The following is a 21,724-nucleotide window of genomic DNA, read 5'->3' on the forward strand; positions in this document are numbered from 1 at the left end:
TTCACTAAGCCCAGTGAGGTCCCCTAAACATAAGTTACTACTGTGCCCCCTGACATACTTTATTCTCACACTCCCTTTCTTTTTATTTTTTAAAATATTTATTTTGTATTTATTTATTAGAGACACAGAGGGAGAGAGATCTGGAGAGTGAGAATGGGTCTACAAGGGCCTCTAGCCATTGCAAATTAACTCCAGAGGCATGTGCTACCATGTGCACCTGGCTCACATGGAACCTGGAGGATTGAACCTGGGTCCTTAGGCTATGCAGACTTGCGCCGTACTGCTAAGCCATCTCTCCATCCCTCACCCTCCTTTTTAGAAGAGGGGTATATAAAGTTCAAGATGATGCTAAGCCACTGGGCAGTCATACTTACGTGACTTATCCTTTGGCTGTGATTTTTCCCTTTTTGCACATTAGTAAGTTTATATGTCTTTCTCTCTATTTATTATTTGTCAGTGGATTCCAGCAAACCTTAAATGGGGCTCATAGGGAGCAAATATATCCCCCCAGAGTGGCAACAGATCCTGAAATGTAGTCAGCCTGTGGGCATCTGACCTTGGGAGCCTGGTTCTCTGTGAGAACACTAAACACAAAGGAAAAGCCAAGGATCTCAAATATCCACATCCTCAAACAAATTTGAGTTAGAAAAAAAATCCTCTGGCAAAAAAGGAAGTCAACAAGGAAATGTGGTTGTCTCAGGCATTGGTCAATGGAATGAAAAACACAAACAAAAATGAAACTTTTATGAGAACTGATAATCCTAAACTAGACCTCATGAGGGTTTAGTGCTAACACTGCTTCTGCGGTCTGAGAAACCTTAGGTAGAAAAATTACTTAAAAAACTAGTTTTAGTTTAAACCATCTCAAAGTACCTGGCACGTGTAAAAATACACTTTCAACCAGATTGTTTTGGATTCTGACATTTAAGAGAAGTCTTACATATACAAATAGTCAACAAAAATATTACAAAAAAATGAGAATAAATGAACTATTATTAATTGGGCTCAGCACAAACAGTGGAAGATAAAATTATAAACTTAAGGTACAGTGTTATCTAACACAGAATGTAAAGTGCATATGATATATATATGTATGTATATATATACATATACATATATATATACATATATATATATGTATATATATGTGTATATGTGTGTGTATATTATATATATATATATATCATATATATATATATATATCATATATATATGATAGAAACATTCACAGCACTGAGACTGTCAGTGTGAATTGTATACCCTGCTAAACTATTACTCAAGATTAGGGCCAATGGCTGGAGGGATGGCTGGGCAGTCAAGTGTGCTTCCTGTGCAAGCATGAGGACCTGAGACTTTCAGAGTTCAAATCTCCAGATACCATGAAAAGAGCTGGGTATGGCTGTACATGTCTGTCACCCCAGTCCCACAGGGTAGCAGAAATTTGGAAATTGTCAGAGATCAGCAAGCTCCAGGATCAGGAAAGAGACTCTGGCTCAAAACAAAGACCGGGCAGAACAGCAGTGGAGCAGGGCACCTGACATTCTGCTTATTCACCATAGGCAAGCACCCGCAAGCAAGAATATGGGACACAGTACCACACACACATGTGCATGCACACACACACCATATTACACACACATGTACACAATAAAAAGGAAAAAAAGATTAGGGGTAAAGACATTTTCAGAGAATATGGGGAGATATTATCATGCTCTTGGCTTTTTCAGAGGACCTGTTACACCTGTCTGTACCATATAGATTTCCACATTCATGAAAATTGTAGGCTTTACACAAGACCATCATAAGAGGATGAAAAGATCATGACATCAAAATAAAAGAGAGACTGATTGAGAGGGGGAGGGGATATGATGGGGAATAGAGTTTCAAAGGGGAAAGTGGGGGGAGGGAGGGTGTTACCATCAGATATATTTTATAATCATGGAAGTTGTTAATAAAAAAAATGAAAAGAAAAATATTGCAGGCTACATAGAACAAACATCTTATGACCTTGACAGCATCATTCAAATGATTTCGGCTGATGGGGCTCTAGAAAGAAAAGGCTGGATTAGTTGAAACTGTAAGCTTATCTTTATACTCCCCATTCGTTTTGGCACCTTTACTTTTTCTCTTCTTCTTCTTCTTTTTTTAAATAAAACCAGTGTATCAGTGTCACATGCACACATGCAGCTGGTGAAGATCTGCTGGAAGAGATTTTATAAAGGGTGAGCAAGGCAGTTGCATATGATATTCTTTATTGATTAGTGGATAGGATGAGGAGTTTTAGTCATTTCAAGCATGTGCTGGGGAGTCCATGTTATGGGATGAATTGTATTTTTCCAACTGAAAATATCGGAGAATGTGGATGTTTTAGGATTAGGGCATTTAGAGAGGTAGGAGACACTTGGGAGGCAGAGGTAGGAGGATCACTGTGAGTTTGAGGCCACTCTGGGTCTACATGGTGAATTCTGTGAATAGTGAGCCTGGGCTCAAGCGAGAGCCTCCCTTAAAAAAAATAAAAAAATAAAAATAAAAAAATAAAAAAAGAGGTAAGATGAAATGAGGTCATTTGTATAGGCCCTGATTCAATCTGAAGGTTTTTTTTTTTTTTAAATTATCTATCTATTTATTTATTTATTTGAGAGCGACAGACACAGAGAGAAAGACAGATAGAGGGAGAGAGAGAGAATGGGCGCACCAGGGCCTCCAGCCTCTGCAAACGAACTCCAGACCCGTGCGCCCCCTTGTGCATCTGGCTAATGTGGGACCTGGGGAACCGAGCCTCGAACCGGGGTCCTTAGGCTTCACAGGCAAACGCTTAACCGCTAAGCCATCTCTCCAGCCCATCAATCTGAAGGTTTTTTAAGTCAGAGATGATAAGGACACACAGAGGGATTGGATCACAGGATGGGTGTGTAATAGAGGAACCGCTGAAGAGATAGCAAGCAATTGGCCACCAACAATCCAGGGAGGGTCCTGCAAAGACCAACTCTGCTGACCCCTTGATCTCGGCCCTCCAGCCTCCAGGACTGTAAGAAAAATTTATGTCTGGTGTTAAGACCTCCCAGTCTATGGTATTTTGTTGTTCCTAGCTGTGATGGTTTGAATAAGATGCGCCCACCCCAATTGCTTTGTGTGTTTTGAATGTTTGGTCCCCGGCTGGTGACAGTCTGGAAAGTGAAGTCTTGCTGGAGGAGGTATGCCACGGAGGGGCAGGGTCTGGGGTCTTATAGCCCAGCTTCCCCTTTCCAGAGCTTTGCTTACTCTCTTGCTCCTTCCTGCCGTCTGCTGTGGCAAAGTAGGATGTCCAGATTGCTCTAGCATCTTTTCCCGGCCACGATGAACTTCTCCTGGAGACTGTAAGCCTCCTTGGTCTGGTGTTCCGTCCCAGCAACAAGACGCTGACTGAGACACTATTTTACCCTGGCTAAGATAGTACTCCTTTATATTTTATATTTTCTATACACACCTTCCAAAAGGTCTGTTATTTTTGTCTCTGAAAATTCATTTCCTGTTTGAATGTATGCCTGAAATCCAAGTGGTCAGGAGTTTGAAACAAAAGGATCATGAGTTTGAGGCCAGCCTGGGTTACATGACAAGAGCTTGCTTCAAAACAACAACAACAACAAAAAAATATGCTCTTCTGTATAACTGCATCAAGCAATCAAACAGCCCAAGGTGTCCTCTTCTAACTGCCTGGAGGCCCGCAAGCTGCACTGCCGGGCACACTGGCTGTCTCACCATAACTAAAGGCAGGCCTCAGCTGGAATGAGAACATTAAAGTCATATCTATAAACTTTTCAAGGAATTCCTCCACCGGCTGGAGAGATGGCTTAGTGGTTAAGGCATTTGCCTGCGAAGCCTAAGGACCCTGGTTTGAGTCCCCAGGATCCATGTTAGCCAGATGCACAGGGGGCACATGCATCTGGAGTTCATTTACAGTGGATGGAGGCCCTGGTGTACCCATTCTCTCTCCCTCTCTACCTCTTTCTCAAATAAATAAATAAATAAATAAATAAATAATATATATATATATATTTAAGAAAAAGTATTCCTTCATGCTGCATGGTTGCCCAGTACGGCCCAAAAGCAAAACTTGAATTATTGTTAGTTATCCTCTGTTCTCTGCTTCCTACACTGCCCGTGCCCCATCGTCTACTTTTTATGGTTCTAGGACCTGCATTCATTCCTAGGAGTGAATTGAGCAAGATATTGAAAGACCAGCCAGACAGTTCCTTGCTCCAGATATGGAAACTTCTGGAGTCAAGTATTTCCTATGTCAAGCACCGGAGGCATGCTGCCTTTGTGTGAAGGCATGCAGAGCATTCCTGCTATAGCTAGACACCAGAAGAGCCTTGTGGCTTTGAGGATTCTGGGCAAATGTAAAGCAATGCAGAAAGTTCTAAATTGCTCAGTCTTATTTTGATATTATTTGCTAGGCTATTTTGTTCTGTATAGTTTTAAATGTTAAACTTAGTAACATTGTCTGATAGACTAGTAGGGTCTATCTCAAATGGGCTTTAAAAAAAAAAAAGAAGCAAAACAAATTCACAAATCAATGATGCTTGGAGCTTATAGTTTCTCAAGGTACCCCAGTTGGTGGGATTCGGGAAAGAGACCTGTCATTTTGGCCTTAATGTGCTTGCATCTAATTCTACTAGGAATTAGAATCCATGGTAGTTGGAATAGTGTGAATCAATGGCCCCCAATATATTCAGGAGTTTTATTCACGCTTGTAGCTTGGCTGGAGGAGGTGTCACTGTGGGTGGATCCTAGAGTCTAGTTCTGAGGTGTGGAGGATGGATCCAGCCAAAGATGAGCAAAGTGATGGAGCTCTGCCTGGGGCTCCTGGGGAGCACAAGGTGCCACATGCATCGGGAGTTTGTTTGCAGTGGCACAATCCTATTCATTCTCCTTGCCTCTTTCCTACTGGCACACACCTTTAATCCCAGCACTCAGGAGGCAGAGGTAAGGAGGATCACTGTGAGTTCAAGGCCAGCCTGAGACTACATAGTGAAGTCCAGGTCAGCCTGGGCTAGAGCAAGACCTTACTTCAAAAAACAAGACAAAACAAAATAAAACAAGTAGGCCTCATCAGCCTTGAGTTCTTGAATAACTGTAATCTGAATAAGGATAATATGAAGAACTCTTGCCAACCTTTATGGAAAAAGAAAGATGAGGGAGATATGAACTTGGCTATGTTAAGACATTAAAATTTTCAGGAGTGGGGCTGGAAGAATGGCTTAGCGGTTAAGGCATTTGCCTGCAAAGCCAAATTCGATTCCCCAGGACCCATGTTAGCCAGATGCACAAGGGGGCACAAGCATCTGGAGTTCCTTTGCAGTGGCTAGAAGCCCTGGTGTGCCCATTCTCATTCTCTCTCTCTGTCTCTCTCTCCCTCTTTTTCTGTCAAATAAATTAAAAAACAAAACAAAACAAAAAAACATTTCAGGAGTGTGTGACCACAGCATAACCTAGCCACTGCAAACGAACTCCAGACGCATGCGCCCTCTTGTGAATCTGGCTAATGTGGGTCCTGGGGAATCAAGCCTCAAACCGAGGTCCTTAGGCTTCACAGGCAAGCACTTAACCGCTAAGCCTAAGCCATCTCTCCAGCCCAAGGATAAGGCTTTTTTAATGAAGACAAGGCACTACTAAGTTCTTCACTGCTAACAGTTCACATAAGCTGGGTGCTTTACAGTTTTAACTTCCCCATGGCAAGTCTGGGGTGGGGCACCCACACATTTTTTTCTAAGGGCGTCAGTAGTAAATATGTTGAGATTGTAGACCATCTGGGTTCTGTTGCGATGACTCCACTCTGTCACCAGACGCCAGAAGGGCCACAGAGAGTGAGTAAATGAATGAATGTGACTGTTCAAATAAAACTCTTTAGTCATCAAAACACACAGCTGGCCAGTAATTTGCTTAGCCCTGACCTTGACCTTAGCCCTTTCTGCCATGGTCATCATTTGCTCATTTCTCCTGTAGTCACTTGTTCCCTCAACAATGGCATCCTCTGATTCCCTCATGTCACCTGTCAGACCCGGAGAGAGAGGACCACAGAACTGCTGACACATCTTAGTTTGTTCCTGCTGCAATAACAGAACATGTTAGACTAGATAATTTAAAATCAACCACCATTCTGGAGGCTGGGAAATCCAAGATCGGAAGATGCTCCCAAGATGATGGTTCCCATGGTGGACAACATGAGACCACACAAGGCAATGGCCTAGTCCTGTTTAGCAATCTTAGTTGTTCCTGTATCTTTACAAAGTTTAGCTCCCAGGCATCTGGTAATTAAGATATTTGTTATTTATTTATTTATTTATTTGAGAGAAAGACAGACAGACAGGCAGAGAATGGGCATGCCAGGGCCTCCAGCCATTGCAAACGAATTTCAGATGCATATGCCACCTTGTGCATCTAGCTTACATGTGTACTGGGGAATCGAACCTAGGACCTTTGGCTTTGCAGGCAAGCACCTTAACCACTAAGCCATCTCCCCAGTTCATAACTAAGATTAATTTTTTTAACATACATTTCCATTAATGAGGGCCAAGTTTTCTAACTTTTTTTTTTTTTTTGCTTTTTCGAGGTAGGGTCTTGCTCTAGTCTGGGCTGGCATGGAATTCACTGTGTAGTGTCAGGGTGGCCTCAAAGTCATGGTGATCCTCCTACCTCTGCCTCCTGAGTGCTGGGATTAAAGGTGTGCGCCACCACACCTGGCTCAACAAGGGCCAAGTTTTCTAAAGGCCCCGAGTTTTCACACCTTTGCATTAGGGATTAAGTTTGAACATGAATTTTGGAAAGATGCGAACATTCCAACCATAACTCGAGATCATGACTCTGACAATGCTGAGAGAGAAGTGTAGGAAGAAAAAAGCAATAAAGAAAGAAACAAGAGAGTTTCTGGTAACAAGGCGGTGCTGTGAAAGAAGCGAACATCCAACATGAGTGTCACGGAAGGGTTTTCTGAAAAGATGACGTGAGGCCTGAGTCTCTCAGGGCCACCTAGATAAACCAGACACGTGACTCCAAGCTCACCTTACACACCCAAATACCTGATTAGTAGCATCCAAATATCCTTTCCCACAACTGAAAAAAGCAGACTTAAAATAAGATACCCTTTACTATGAATGACGCTTATTTTATTTATAATGTGCCAACCCATTCGTTAGAACGAGCGTCTGCTTATCACAGCCCATTTTGCCTAAAAGGCAGAAAGAAGTGCAAGTTAGTGCCAGGTGCCATGGCAGCCACCCCTGTAGTTCCCAGTTACTGGGGAGGTCAAGGCAGGAGAATCTCTGAGTCCAGGAGTTCTGGGCTGTAGTACATTACACCCATCTGGTTTCCATACTAAGTTCAGCGTCAATATGGTGATCTCCTAGGAGCAGGGACCACCAGGTTACCTAAAGATGGGTGAACTGACCCAGGTTGGAAACCTAAACAGATCAAAACTCTGTGCTAATCAGACAATGCCTGACTTACAGAACCCTAACTCACTGTGGCAGGGGGTGGGGAATTCCTCCTTGCATTCCCAGCTTCTAGCCAGAAGTGTGGGAGAGCCCATTCACTTTTTCTGTTGAGTGAAAGAAATGGAGAGAACTTGTCTACTGATGAAGGTACTGCCTCCACAAAGAAGAGCATGACAAGAGAGGGATGCGTCACAATCCACTGTCCTCTTAATAGTCTCTTATTCTTGGCAGTATTGCCTGCCTCAGTCCAATTACAACTCCTGTCTGCCTCTCTGTTTTTACAAACTTTAGTTCCCAGGCATCTGTTAATTAAGATCACACTGTCCCTGCTTTCTATCCCATTCAGCTCTGCACTTAGTCATTATTCCATAAATGTATGCCACTCGATCTCTCTGCCTGGTCATTATGTTCTAGAAATAGAAGTGTATGACTGAGTTGCACTATTATTCCCCCCCACACACATTGAGCTCTTATTTTATTTATTTATTTACTTATTTTTTGCCTCATAAACATTTATGGTTAACAAAAGAAAAAACCTAATGCAATGTTGGTTTTCTCTGAATGTATTTTTGAAGTCTGTATAAAGCCATGTGGGGGGAAAGAAAACATATTGGAGTATAAGAAATATGCTTGGAAAATTGAGACTAGCTGGGTCTTCTCCACTGGGTCTTAACTTCCCACAAGTTTTATCACTCTGAGCTACAGGGAGAAACAGCTGCAACTCCCACTTTGAGTTTGATCATCTACTAGGGAGGGAGCCAGGTTTTGGTTAGAAAATTTCTGTCTTCTCTCAAGTTCCTGCCAGCTGGGATGAGGAAACCAACCATTTATTTTGAGGCAAAATGCTTCATTAGCCTTTCCTGAGACATGATACCCTTGATGTTATGAGCTGGATTCCCCCAGACAGCATGGATTGTTCATATCTGCTGGGCACGCTAAGGAAGCTACTCATGTGTTTATTAGCAAATGTATTTGTTGCTTTGCTTGTGACAAAAATACCTGGAAAAGGCAACTTAAGGAAGTAAGAGTTTCTTTAGCCTGGTGGTTTGGGAAGGGCCGCAAGCTGGTTGTGATGGTGCACAGCCCTAAGTAATGAAGAGGATGAGGTAGGAGGTTCGTGAGTTTGAGCCTGAACTATATCTTAAAGCCTGGTGTGGTGGCTCACATCTTCAATCCCAGCATTTAGGAGGCCTGGAAAGAAAGATCACCATGAGCTTGAATTCAGTTCCAGGTCAGCCTGGGCTATGGCAAGTCTCTGCCTTGAAAAAACAAAGGATACTGGGACTGGAGAGATGGCTTAGCGATTAAGGCATTTGCTTGCAAAGCCAGGGGATTCAGGTTCGACTCTTCAGGACCAAAGTAAGCTGGATGCACAAGGGGGTGCATGCATCTGGAGTTCATTTACCGTAGCTGGTGGCCCTGACCCATTCTCTTTCTCTGTCAAATAAATAAAAATATATTAACAAAACAAGGGATACATGCCCACCGTGGTTGGGAAGACGTATTGGCAGGTGTTAGGTCAAGATGGGCTTCCCAAAATGGAGTCACCAAAGACAGCAGGATGGCAATAGACACAAGGAAGTGGGTCATCCACATTTCTCAAGAAACTGCCCAGCCATTATCCCTTCCTTGCCTAACAATGCCCCAGGTCTAGCTTTCCTGCCCCCTTATCTCCCACCTGGTCACTTCTCAGTCTCATTCCCTATGGCTAATGTAAAGAACAAAGGAGTTCCTTCCCTCCCTTACCTTCCTCCAACTGAAGAGCTCTATGTAGCTCACTATCTTGTAATCTCTTGAGAGTCAGTCCTGGCAGCTCGTGTCCCCCCCCCCATCCCCCTCAATAAAAGCCTCCATCTTTGCCTCAGAGTGATCTCCATGGTCTTGGTCACTCCTGGACCTTACAGCAGGTGACACTGTTTCTGCACCAGGGGGCAAAGAACAGACAGGAAGTGAAGTGGGACAAGGCTATTAAATGTCAAAGCCATCCTCAGTGGTTCACTTCCTCCAGCAAAACTCCATCCTGAAAAAGATTCCATAAGTGTCCAGAACAGAGCCTCTAGCTGGGGATCCAGTGTTCACATACCTGAGACTGTGCACAACATTTTGTAGTTTGACTAAGACAGCACACAATTTTACAAAATAATGAATTTCATTGTGACAATTTGTGCCTGCATATAACATATTTTGATCATTATCTTCCCCTGGATACTCACATGCCCAAGAGATCCCTTTCTTGTCTTCTTATAGTTCCCCCTCTACTTTCATGGTCATTCCCTCCCTCTCCCTTCCCATCTCTTTCTCTCTCTCCCTTTCTTACCCTCTCCCTCTCTTTTAGATTCCACAGATGAGAGAAAACATGTGATAAGTGCTCCTCCAGGTCTGGCCCACTTTGTTCCACAAGGTAATCTCTAATTTCATCCACCTTGATACAGGACTCGGGTTTGATTACTGACTCTTAACTGTTGCAAAAGGTGAATGCACAAACTGAGCACAGACCTGTTTCTACCGAAATCCTTTCCACATCCTCCCACCTCCAGAGGACATAGGGCCATCCGTGCCTTTGACAAAAACAGTCTTTTAGGGGATCACATGAAGCTGTGAGAGATCAGCTGTCATAGGGTGATAGCAAGTATGGAGTTCTGGGATAAGCACTGTGGCTTTGAATCCCAGTGCTACCGTTTGCTAACTGTGAGAGTCTGAGCAAGCCAATTAGCAGGCTGGAGCCTCATGCCTCCATCACTGTAATGGAAACAAGAAGAGCATTTCTAAAAGTTAACTAAACACTGTACACATTCAATCAAAAACAGCCCCAAGTATGTATGCAAGAGTAGTTATTATAACAACCAGATCCTCTATCACCAAAGAGGTTAAGATTTCTGGTCTCTTGAGGGATCCAAGTCAGCTTGTGTCCAAGTGAGACCCTTCCCTGGTGCAATCCCAGTTACCTTGGATGATTTTGGTCTCAGTCAAGTTGCTGCCTGGGTCGTCGGGCTGCTGTTCTGATTTCTGGAGCTGGGTACTGGCTTTTCCTGTGGGGCAAACCGAGCCTGGCAACTGTGGCCTTGCAGATCAGCACTCCCGCTGCTGGAACTGCTGCTGCTAATGCTGCCGCTGCTGGGTCTGTAGCCGCTGCTGTTGAAGCTGCTGCTGCTGGGTCCACAGCTGCTGCTGCCTCTGCTGCTGCTGTAGCTGCCACTGCTGGAGCCACCACTGCTGCTGAAGCTGCTGCTGCTGTGTCCACTGCCGCTGCTCCCCCTGAAGCTGCTGCTGCCGAGTCTGCCGCCGCTGCCGCTCCTGGGTCTGCTGCTGCTGGGGCCGCTGTTACCGGTGCTGGAGCCGCTGATGTTGCTGCCGGGCTGTGCTCCTGCTTGGGTCCCGCTGTCAGCCCAAGTTGGCCTGGCCGGGTCTGGGGCCGCTGCTCTGTTCGCTGGAGCTGGGCTCAGGCGGTGGGGGAGGGGAGGGAGCCACGCTGCTCTGGTTCTCTCGCTGCTCCACGTGTTCTTCTACCTCGCGGTCTGCTCCTCCGCTGCTCGCTGCTCGCTGCCGCTCTCCCCTCATGTTTCCTGAGTTGCAGAGAGCGCGGTGTGAGGGGAAAATCCCGCACTTGGCTTTTCCTGCAGCTGGAGCCGAGCCTGGCGGCTTTCTGGTGCACCCCGATGATGCCGCGGTTGGCGGAGCTGCCGGGCCGCTTTTGCCGGCCTGTGCAGGCTCTGGATGCTCTGGAACTCTCCTACTTCTCCGCTGCCGCTTCAATTTCCCATACACCTCGCTTTTTAGTAAAAGTGTGTATTTTGCTGAGTTTTTTTGGTCCCCCACCCCCAGGCTGCTTTAGCGTGGTACCTACGCCGCTGTCTTAACTGAAGTCAAGCAAGAAGAGCATTTCATTAGGAGTACTGTGAAGACAGCCCAGTGCCCAGCCATGAGGTGCCCTCTGTGAGTATTAGCAATGACTTCAACTGAGTACTGGCTATTAACTTGTACTACTGATGATTACATGCTTCTAGGAAGAGTGGTATATTTTCCTCTTTTCTGTCTTAAAACCAAGAGAGAGTCACTGAACATGAAACACTGTGGCTGAAGGGCAATTTAGAAATGAAAAAAGAAAAAAAAAAACAAAAAAACTCTGAACCTCATCATTCTAAACCTCCAAATCTTATCCCCAGTTTTCAAAAACCACTGTTTAATCATCTGGTGATTGGGGTGTTGCTATATTTAAAAATATGCAATGTTTTTAAAATGCAGAGAAGTTACAAAATGTGGGATGCAATGCACAGGAAGAAAACCTTTCTTTGTTTCTAAGGGTTTGGTACTATTCCTGGTTTATAAATCAATTTCCTTTTCCTATTGGAATCCAAACATTTGACATTCCTGTGTAACTTTATGGTCATTGGTGTCACACCCACCTAGGAAGAGCTATTTCCCAGCTGAAAAGCTTCCTGTGAACTTTTCTTGGCAAGATGAAAGGAGGCTGTTCCAGGTCCCTGAAGTCTGTAATTTTAGCATGGTCATCAGATAATCAGGATAATAACAGAGTTGTAGAATTTTAGAACTAGAAGAACATTAGATCCCATCTAGGCCACCCCCCTCATTTTACAGATGAGTAAATCCCTTATATGGGAACTGTGACTTAAAGTTCTAAGAGGGTTTTCACGTAGATAATATCACTTGCCTTTCCAACAACCATTTCAGGTATAGGAAGGGAAGTGTTATTTATATCCATTTTGTAGCTTAAGAAACTGAGGGTTTGGGAGATGCATGACCTGCCTAAGCCCTAGAAGGAGTCAATAGCTCATCCACAAATTCTGCTTTGGATCGATCCTACAAGGGCCATCCAGTCTCCAGGTATCTCAGCCTTTGTAATAGGGTCCTTGAACCCTATTAAGTTCAGAATAAAATTGGTACTCCTTAGTAGTATGCACAAAGCTCTCACACTTGGCCTTGACTCTCCTCAGTCTCATCTTCTGTCATGCCCTGTTCCTATGTTATCTCCAGCAACTCTAAATGCAATTGTACCGGTAAGTTCTCATGGCCTTAAAAGATCTCCTTCTTAATTTTATTTTTTAATCACAGCCAACTCCTTTTTTTAAAAAAAAATTTTATTTATTTATTTGAGAGCGACAGACACCGAGAGAAAGACAGATAGAGGGAGACAGAGAGAATGGGCATGCCAGGGCTTCCAGCCTCTGCAAATGAACTCCAAATGCATGCGCCCCCTTGTGCATCTGGCTAACGTGGGACCTGGGGAACCCAGCCTCGAACCGGGGTCCTTAGGCTTCACAGGCAAGCGCTTAACCGCTAAGCCATCTCTCTAGCCCAACTCCTTTTAAGAATAAAAAGAAAACCCTATCCTTCTTCCTTGAGGGTAGGGAAAATAGTAGAATGTAGTAGATCTTAAGTGATTTGAACATCAACATGGGAATATTGGGGATGGAAGAATAAAAGCAGGCTGGGGGGGCAGGGAGTTGGAGCAGAGGAGGGGAATGTGACAGCTTAATGGAGCTAAGTACTGTATTAATAAAGAATTAGCAGGAAGGAAATAAGGAAGGAAAGAAGGGAGGGAGGGAGGGAGGGAGGAGGGAAGGAGGAAAGGAGGAAAGAAGGAAGGAAGGAAGTATAACACCCATGCTTATTATTTTTCTCCGGTTCCTACTGTTCTTCTTGAGTCCCTACTCCAGCAATATTCCTAGGAAATGCAAGTTTACATACTGCCCCTTTACTCAAACCTGATTGCTTTAGAGGTGCCCATGATTTTCCATGAAAAAAAATGAGAAGAAATGTGTATCTCAAGAGAGACAGGAGGAGAGGCACCCACAGAGATGCTAAGAGGAAAGAATGACAAAATGTGTGCATCTCAACACAGGTAGGAGGAAAGGTACCCATGGAAATTCTAAGAGGGAAGCAAACATAGGAAGAGAGTGTTTCTTCTTGATGAGTTGACATTTTTATATGGTTCCACACCCTTGCAAGGCTCCTACCAGAGATTGCTGCTGGATCCACGAGCTCTTCCACTGGCAGTTGTGCTGCTAAATGAGTTCTTAAAAAGTAGGGCTGAACCTTGGTTTCCTACCAGGAATCAATGGTAAGACCCTATGGCTGAAGACTCCACATACTTGGGCTGCAAGGCCACTGAGAAATCCTGCTGGAACTGAGCTGATAACCTCCTCCATGTAGACCAGCTGAGAGAAAGCTGGAAGAAGCCATTCTACATGCAGTTCAATGGGAGAAAGAGATACCACCAATGAAGATACTCAACAGTGGACACTGCAAGCCTTATATTTGGCCAGTCAGGCCAAATGAGCCTACAGGTGCAATAGTGGCACGTCTGTCATGGTGGAAACCAGCTGTCTTCCAATTGGACTGGAGGCCCACTCCAAGAGAGGGAATATATCCCTGATACTGAAAACTTAAAACAGGGGTAGTCATGAGCCCTAGGGGTGTAACATCTGCTGATGCCTGGATAAGTGTATATACTATGCTCATCAAACTGCTCAGTAAGCACTTCTCTTAATATTTATACCCTTATATTAATGCTACTCTCACTTTGGGTAGACAATCTTCTCTTTTCAGCTGGTAATGACCTTGGGATGACTCAGAAGGTATTATGGTGCTGGAAAGAAGTGACTAGAGTACGGAGTAACATCTCAATCACACCTTCCAAGGCTCAGGGTCTAATGCAGAAGAGGTAGCAGAAAGAATGTAAGAGCCAAAGGAAGGGCAGGACTCCTTACAACGTGCTCCCTCCAGACATAAAATGGCCTGGATATCCATGACCTCATAGTGCCTGACACTACCTACACAAGACCATCGTAAGAGGAGGGAAAGATCATGACATCAAAATAAAAGAGAGACTTATTGAGATGGGGAGGGGATATGATGAAGGATGGAATTCCAAAGGGGAAAAGGGGGGGGGGGGAAGAGGGTATTGCCATGGGATATTTTTTATAATCATGGAAAATGTTTTAAAAAATTGAGAAAGCATAAAATAAAATAAGATTAAAAAAAGTAGGGCTGAAGAGATGACTTAGCAGTTAAGGTTTTCAGCTACCAAGCCAAAGGACCCACATAAGCCAGACGCACCAGGGGGTGCATGCATCTGGCGTTTGTCTGCAGTGGCGGGAGGCACTGGCTTCTCTATCTGCCTCTCTCTTTCTTTCTCAAGTAAGTAAATGGCAAAATAAATAAATATTAAAGCAACAACAACAAGCCAAACCCTGACTTGCAGCATCTGCCAGCTCCTAAGGAGTAAAACTATGATCACAACGGCCTATTGCAAGTGACTGTGATGTCCTTGAGTTCAGGCATGTGCACTCACGTTCATCTTCCGGGAGCTGGTACCAGCTGGCTCTAGCACACCATTGCCTTTGTTTCTGTTTCTTGTAACCAACTATTATATCAAATTAAGACTTATCTAACACCAGTAAGGAGAGCAAATTTATGCTGCCTATCAAACCATAATGTAAGGCCATGAGGACGATTCCCTATCCCACAGGAAGTCAGTAGCACCAGCGCTTGCTCACGGGAACTTACTCCTCTGTAGTTGGCAACTTATCCTGCCTCACCTTGCATCACTTCCTGTGTATGATAGTCATGTTTTATTTTGGGGGGGAGCGAGGGGCATCTTAGTAGCTGAATGTTACGTAGCTCCGATGACTTGTGGATATCGTCTTGATATTTCAGGAATAAATAATAAAATCATTTAGGTAAGAAAACAAAATGTGGAACCACGGCCATTCCTTCAACAACATCAAAAAGCAAATACTTTCTTAATACCCAATGTAGTTCTTTTACTCCAGTCCTGTGCTTGTCCTGTGTAGACAATAACTTTTTGCTGCTAACATTAAACTATAGGCAATCCTTTTAAAGGCATTTGAAGTGGCAATTACACCCTCACATGTCAAATAACTCAATTGAACTTAATTGTTTCAGTGTTGTTAGTGACAGGCATGCCAAGGCAGCCTTCTGACCCAGAGATATTCTGAGTCTTTGCTGCATATAAGAAGAATCAGGTTGGGCATGGTGGTGCACGCCTTTAATTCCAGCACTCGGGAGGCAGAGGTAGGAAGATTGCCATGAGTTCGAAGCCACCCTGAGACTCCATAGTGAATTCCAGGTCAGCCTGGGCTAGAGTGAGACCCTACCTTGAAAAATCAAAAACAAAAAAGTACTCACTTAAAAGCCTGCAAATCCAAAGGATCCTGGTTTGGTTCTCCAGGACCCACCTAAGCCAGAGGCACAAGGGAGCGCATGCATCTGGAATTTGTTTGCAGTCGCTGGAGGCCCTGAAGCACCCATTCTCTCCCTCTCTCTCTTTCTGTCTCTCAAATAAATAAATAAAATATATTTTAAAAAAGGAAGAAGAATCAGAGATGCTGCAATGGGAAAATGAAAGTGTAGCCCAGTCAGTGAAATATAGGAGTCTTCACTACTTAGAAGAACCTGGTCCAACGAGCTTTCCTCTCCTAGAAGCCAGACCATCTCCCACCTCTCCCCCTGAGCTGGGCTAACACCTGTCTCCTTTTGGCATTCCCAAACACCCTGTGCATGCCTGAGTTTTCACATTCAGTGTGCGGTGTCCTGATGATCTGTTCTGCTGAGGAATGCTCTATCCTCCCATGGCATGGAGAGAAAGCAATCTTTCTGTGTTTCTTTTTTGTTTTTTCAAACTTTTAAAATTTATTTACTTATTAGAGAGAGAGAGAGAGAGAGAGAGAGAGAGAGAGAGAGAGAGAGAGAGAGAGAGGAGAGAATGGGTGCTCCAGGGCCTTCAGCCACTGCAAATAAATTCTAGATGCATGTGCCATCTTGTGCATCTAGCTTACATGGGTACCAGGGAATTGAACCTCGGTCCTTAGGATTTGCTAGCAAGAATCTAAGTGCTAAGTAATCTCTTTAGCTCCTGGGTCTCTCTCTCTCTCTCTTTTTTTTTTTTTCCCGAGGTAAGGTCTCACTCTGGCCCAGGCTGACCTGGAATTAACTCTGTTATCTCAGGGTGGCCTTGAACTCATGGTGATCCTCCTATCTCAGCCTCTCGAGTGCTGGGATTAAAGGCGTGTGCCACCATGCCTGGCTGGGTCTCTTTTTTAAATAAGGACATGCATCCATTTCATCAGGGCTCCACCCACATAACCTCTTGCCATAGTTTCACCTCCTTGTGCCATGAAATCGGGGACTACAGCTTCAAGTTATGAACCTGAGGAAGAAGAGGACACAAGTAGGTAGTCCATAACATTTTGGGTGTGAGAACCCAAGTCATACTAAATTCGAGAGTTCTGGTGACAACAGAGTTAGGGTATGGTCGAGCCAAGATTAGGTTGAGTCCTTACCAGACACCCCTTGGCCTTTCAGAAAAATTAGAATGAGATGACTGACTCAGAGTCTTATGGGAAATTTCAGGTTGCGCTGTGGATACGTTGAGCCTTGCTTCTCTTCGGAGCCTGTGCAGTAACACCATTTCCAGGGTTTCCTGAGTTCACTTTAGACTCTGCTTTGACACCCTATGGACTAAGCTACATTGTAAGGGAAGCCTGCGTCATCTCGAGACGTCCAGTCCCCCCCCCCCAAAGCCCCTACCTGGACTCCTTTCTTTTCCTTGCACAGGATGACATTGGGCAAGGAGCCAGCATCTTGAAACGGTAGGTGGTCCTCCCCAGCTTGTGAGGGAGGTCACAAGAGGGAATCAAGTTTCTGGTTCTCCAAACCCCAGCTCAAGCCACTATTATACCTTTGAATGTTTATGTTTTCCTTAAGTGAGGCAATTACTGAATCTCTTCCACATTTAATTCTTTATTTTTTTTTTATAAGAGTATCTGATTTTCCTCCTCTATTTTCAAAGCTCCAAAAATAGAAATTGCCTCTGACATTTCTTCTCTTACAACACACTTTACCTTCCCTGGTCTCAAATAGGGAAGTTGAAGGAAATATCAGTAGTTGTTATCAATTAAATAAACAGACAGCAGCAATTCAAACATTTGAAATAAAGATTTCCTGGTTTTGATGTCCTGCACGCTGGAGTATTGGAAGACATATTAAAGGCTGAAAAGTGGGGTTCAGCAGCTGCTGTATGGCCTTTGAGGTTCAGATGGAGGTGGCTGGGCTTGACCTCCCCTGCTTCCAAAGCAGGAACAAGTCTCTGGCAACACTTTGTATAAGGAGGCTTTGTGGGTAAGAAACCTCAAGAATGAAACGATTGTAACCAGCCATGAAGCAAACAAAGGAATCTCGGCTCAGTTGAGCTGCTTTAGATGGGTCCTGACTACAAAAGGGGGGCCGCTTCCAAATTCTGTAAGAGGTCAGTGACAAGCTGGAATTTTTTCATTTGTGGGCACAGTGAGAAGTTAATGTAAAGAGCTATCCTCATTTCTGTGTTCAAAGCAAATAAATTCAGGCTCACCACCCTGGTGAGCTTTGAGACTTCTGGGCGTCTTGGAGCTTTCGTATCGATAGAATTTCATGACTGGGGGAAAATATTTCAGTCATTTCCTTAACTCTAATAGTTTCCACCCATAACTTCAAAAGGAAAGGTAAGGAAAAATGACAAGTGGATGTGATGAAGAAGTTGTTCCTGACTTCTAGCAATGCTTTGAAAGGTTCCAACAACAGGGGGGGAAGGGAGGAAGGACTGGTGCTTAGCCATACTTACTCCTTACCTGAGAAGCTCTTCTCGTGACCACTCGTGTATGTTGGAATTTAGTACAACCTGTACAAAGGTGATTGCTTTGTACAAGATATCTAGTTGATTATAAGACAACATGTTTTCCTGGTCCTTTAACTATCATTCTGATACTATCAAGTGTCTAGGAGTCAGGCATGTTATAACTATTATATATTACCCTTAATTTGATTATAAAAGTATAAAAACTGAGACCAAGAATTTAAATGACTTGTTCAAATCAATAGTTCTAGGATATGGCATAGCCAAGATTTTTTTCGACTTGTTTATTTAAATTTTAATTTATTTGCAAGGTGAAGGATGGAGGGTTCAGTGACAGGGGTTGGGGGAGAGAAAGAGAGAGAGAGAGACACCAAAATGGTCTCCAGTTGGGTAATCTAACCCAGGCCATCAGGCTCTGCAGGCAAGACTCTTTAGCCCCTTAGCCATCTCTCCAGCCCTGTTAAATTTACCTTTAGTTAGCATGCCAACATTTAGGTATCATTCATTCTAGAATTTTCAAGTACAATTTTTTAAAATTAAATTTTATTTGTTTAAAAGGCTGTACTCTTTTGGGCTGGATAGGTGTCTTAGCAGTTAAGGCACTTACCTGACAAGCCAAAGGACTCAGGTTTGATTCTCCAGGACCCATGTAAGCCAGATGCACAGAGTGGTACATGCATCTAAAGCTTGTTTGCAGCAGATGGAGGCCCATGCCACACCTATTCTCTCTCTCTCTCTCTGCCTCTTTCTCTTTCAAATAAATAAACAAATTGACAAAATAAAAGGTTATACTCTGTTTTTAATTTTTTATTTACTTATTTGAGAGAGAGAGAGAGAAAGAGACAGATAGAGAGAGAATGGGTGCATCAGGGCCTCCAGCCACTGCAAATGAGCACCGGACATATGCGTCACCTTGTGCATCTGGCTAACATGGGAAGTAGGGAGTTGAACCTGGGTCTAGATTTCATAGTCAAGTGTCTTAACTGCTAAGCCATCTTTCCAGCCCCAGGTTATATTCTTATATCCTCTCTCCTCCACCCCCATTCCACTGAGGGTCCTCCTCCATGGGATTATTGGCATTCACTGTAGGGTCCTAAAGGCCTCAGTCAGTATGAGCCAGAATTTTAACTTATTGCCTTCTCACTCTAAAATTTGCGTTCTTTCCATAACACCATGCTGTCAAGTCAATTTGTCACAGCCTATGATGTAAAAGGTTTTAGTGTAGAGTTTTTGAAATACAGAAATAAATGAGTATTTTAGAACATTATCAGTCACGTGTTCCTATAGTGTCTCTGAGGTACTTATATATCAGTAAAAATAAATCAAAGAAAAATAAAGGGATATATCAGTAAAAATAAAGGGAAAAATAAAGGGTATTATACTTTCTAAAAAATTTTTCAGTACTGAAATTGAATCCAGAGTCTTGTGCATACCGGGCAAATACTGTATCACCAAGCGACCAGACTGAGGTATCATCAACAGCGAGGCAGTAATTTCTGGATGGATACAAATTACCTATCTGCATCTATCTTGCCATTGTCACCCTCTCTTCTCTTTTTTTTTGGGGGGGGCTGCAGGTTGGAGAGCCAGGAGACAGGGACACAGTGTATAGTCAGACAGGCTCATGGCTTCAGTGTAGAGCTCTGTGGCTGCTCCTAAGAAAGTCAGTCCTCCATTTTCAGCCTCCCTCTAGTTATTGCAAAACTTCGCAGCCACTCTCCCTCTTTTCGGTGATCATCACAAAGCCAAAAAGTCATCTTTCAACCCCAGAAATCAACTTACAGGCCTTTCAATGGACTCCTGCTCAGAAATCAAACACTCACATCTTACCCCGCAGCCTTTCAAGGTCCTAGAAGATGCGGTCACTAATTACCCTGCAACCTCACCTTCCACCAGCTCCTCCTCGTTCACTAGGTTCCCACCACCAGCAGCATCTTCATCTCTCTCTTTTTAGAACATGCCAACATTTAAAAAAATATTTTATTTTTATTTATTTATTAGAGAGAGAGAGAGAGAATGGACATACCAGGGCCTCCAGCAAATAAACTCCAGACGCATGCACCCCCTTGTGCATCTGGCTAACGTGGGTCCTTGGGAATCGAACCTGGGTCCTTCGCCTTTGCAGGCAAATGCTTTAACCGCTAAGCCATCCCTCCAGCCCCATGCCAAACACTTTTCACCTCAGCCTTTGGAACTTGCTGTTCCCTCTGCCTGGAGTGAGCATTACCTAATTTCATCACTTTCATTCCTCACTCTCAGCTCCAGTATATCCTTGGTTAGTTTTCCCAGACCATTCCATTCCAAAGGGCCAAACCGTACTGAATTCCCTGATCATTCCCTTGTAGCACTTTCTGCCAACTTTTCTCCCATTTGCATGTTCATTGATTTCGCTCCCCTCCCCCCACCCGCCTTATTGCTCCATGTCGTCTAGTAGAATGCAAGGCTCTGAGGACGGGGTCTTTGTTTTGCTCAGTCCTACCTTTAACTGAGAGCACAGTCAATGTTTACTAAATACTTGTTGAACAACTGAATCTCTTAAATTGTTAGTGTTCTTTCTTCCATAGTCTGCTTCTTCAAGGCCTAACCTTTGGGGAGTTTTTTTTTTTCCCCATTTCTGGTCCCACTATATAAAAATTTCATATTTAGGGCTTTAGAGATGGCTTAGCGGTTAAGCGCTTACCTTGTGAAGCCTAAGGACTGGTTCAAGGCTTGATTTCCCAGGACCCACGTTAGCCAGATGCACAAGGGGGCTTCTGGAGTTTGTTTGCAGCGGCTGGAGGCCCTGGCATGCCTATTCTCTCTCTCTGTCTGCCTCTTTCTCTCTCTGTCTGTTGCTCTCAAATAAATAATAAATAAAAATAAACAAAAAAATAAAAATAATTCATCTGTGAACTTGTACCAGCCTTCTGGTGTACTCTCAAATAAGGTACTCAGAATTTCCAAGTGTCATATGATAAATGTGGAAATGTGGAAAATCAGATTTCTATGGATGGCTGCCTTTCTGTACCTCTGGCATGGCCCCCATGTCACTGCCCAGCCAGTTCATTAGCAGCAATAGAGACTTTGGATCTCTCCTCACTTTTTTTTTTTTTTTTTTTAAAGTAAGTGACTCCAAGTGTGCCTCATGTTTAATACTCCCTGGCTTCTCCGTTAATTCTTAAGAAAGTATGTTACATAAATCTGGAATTCCAAAATATGTCTTCCTGTTGTTTATTACCAAAGGACGCTACGTTCTAGAAATACAGTTTGCCTCAGGAGGAATTTCAATGACTTTCACTTGTGTGAGGATATTTCTTTTTTTTTTTTTTCTTTCTGTAGGCAGGAGTTTTTTGTTTGTTTGTTTGTTTGTTTTTGCTCTCCCCTCTCCCCCATTTATTCTCTCTAGGACCTTAATGCATGAAATGGTGTCTCATATTCAGGGTGAGTTTCCTTCCTCAGGTTTTCAGGCCTTTCTGAAAACACATTTACCGACTTGCCCAGTGGTGAGTCTCTTAGGAGATTTTCAATACATTCAAATTGACAATCAGGATTAGCCATCCGATGCGTTCTTCTGTGTCTGGCTTCTTTCATTTAACACAATGCCCTCTGGGCTCATCCACAA

Source organism: Jaculus jaculus, chromosome 13 (genome assembly GCF_020740685.1).
Source record: "Jaculus jaculus isolate mJacJac1 chromosome 13, mJacJac1.mat.Y.cur, whole genome shotgun sequence".
In the NCBI taxonomy this organism is placed as follows: domain Eukaryota; kingdom Metazoa; phylum Chordata; class Mammalia; order Rodentia; family Dipodidae; genus Jaculus; species Jaculus jaculus.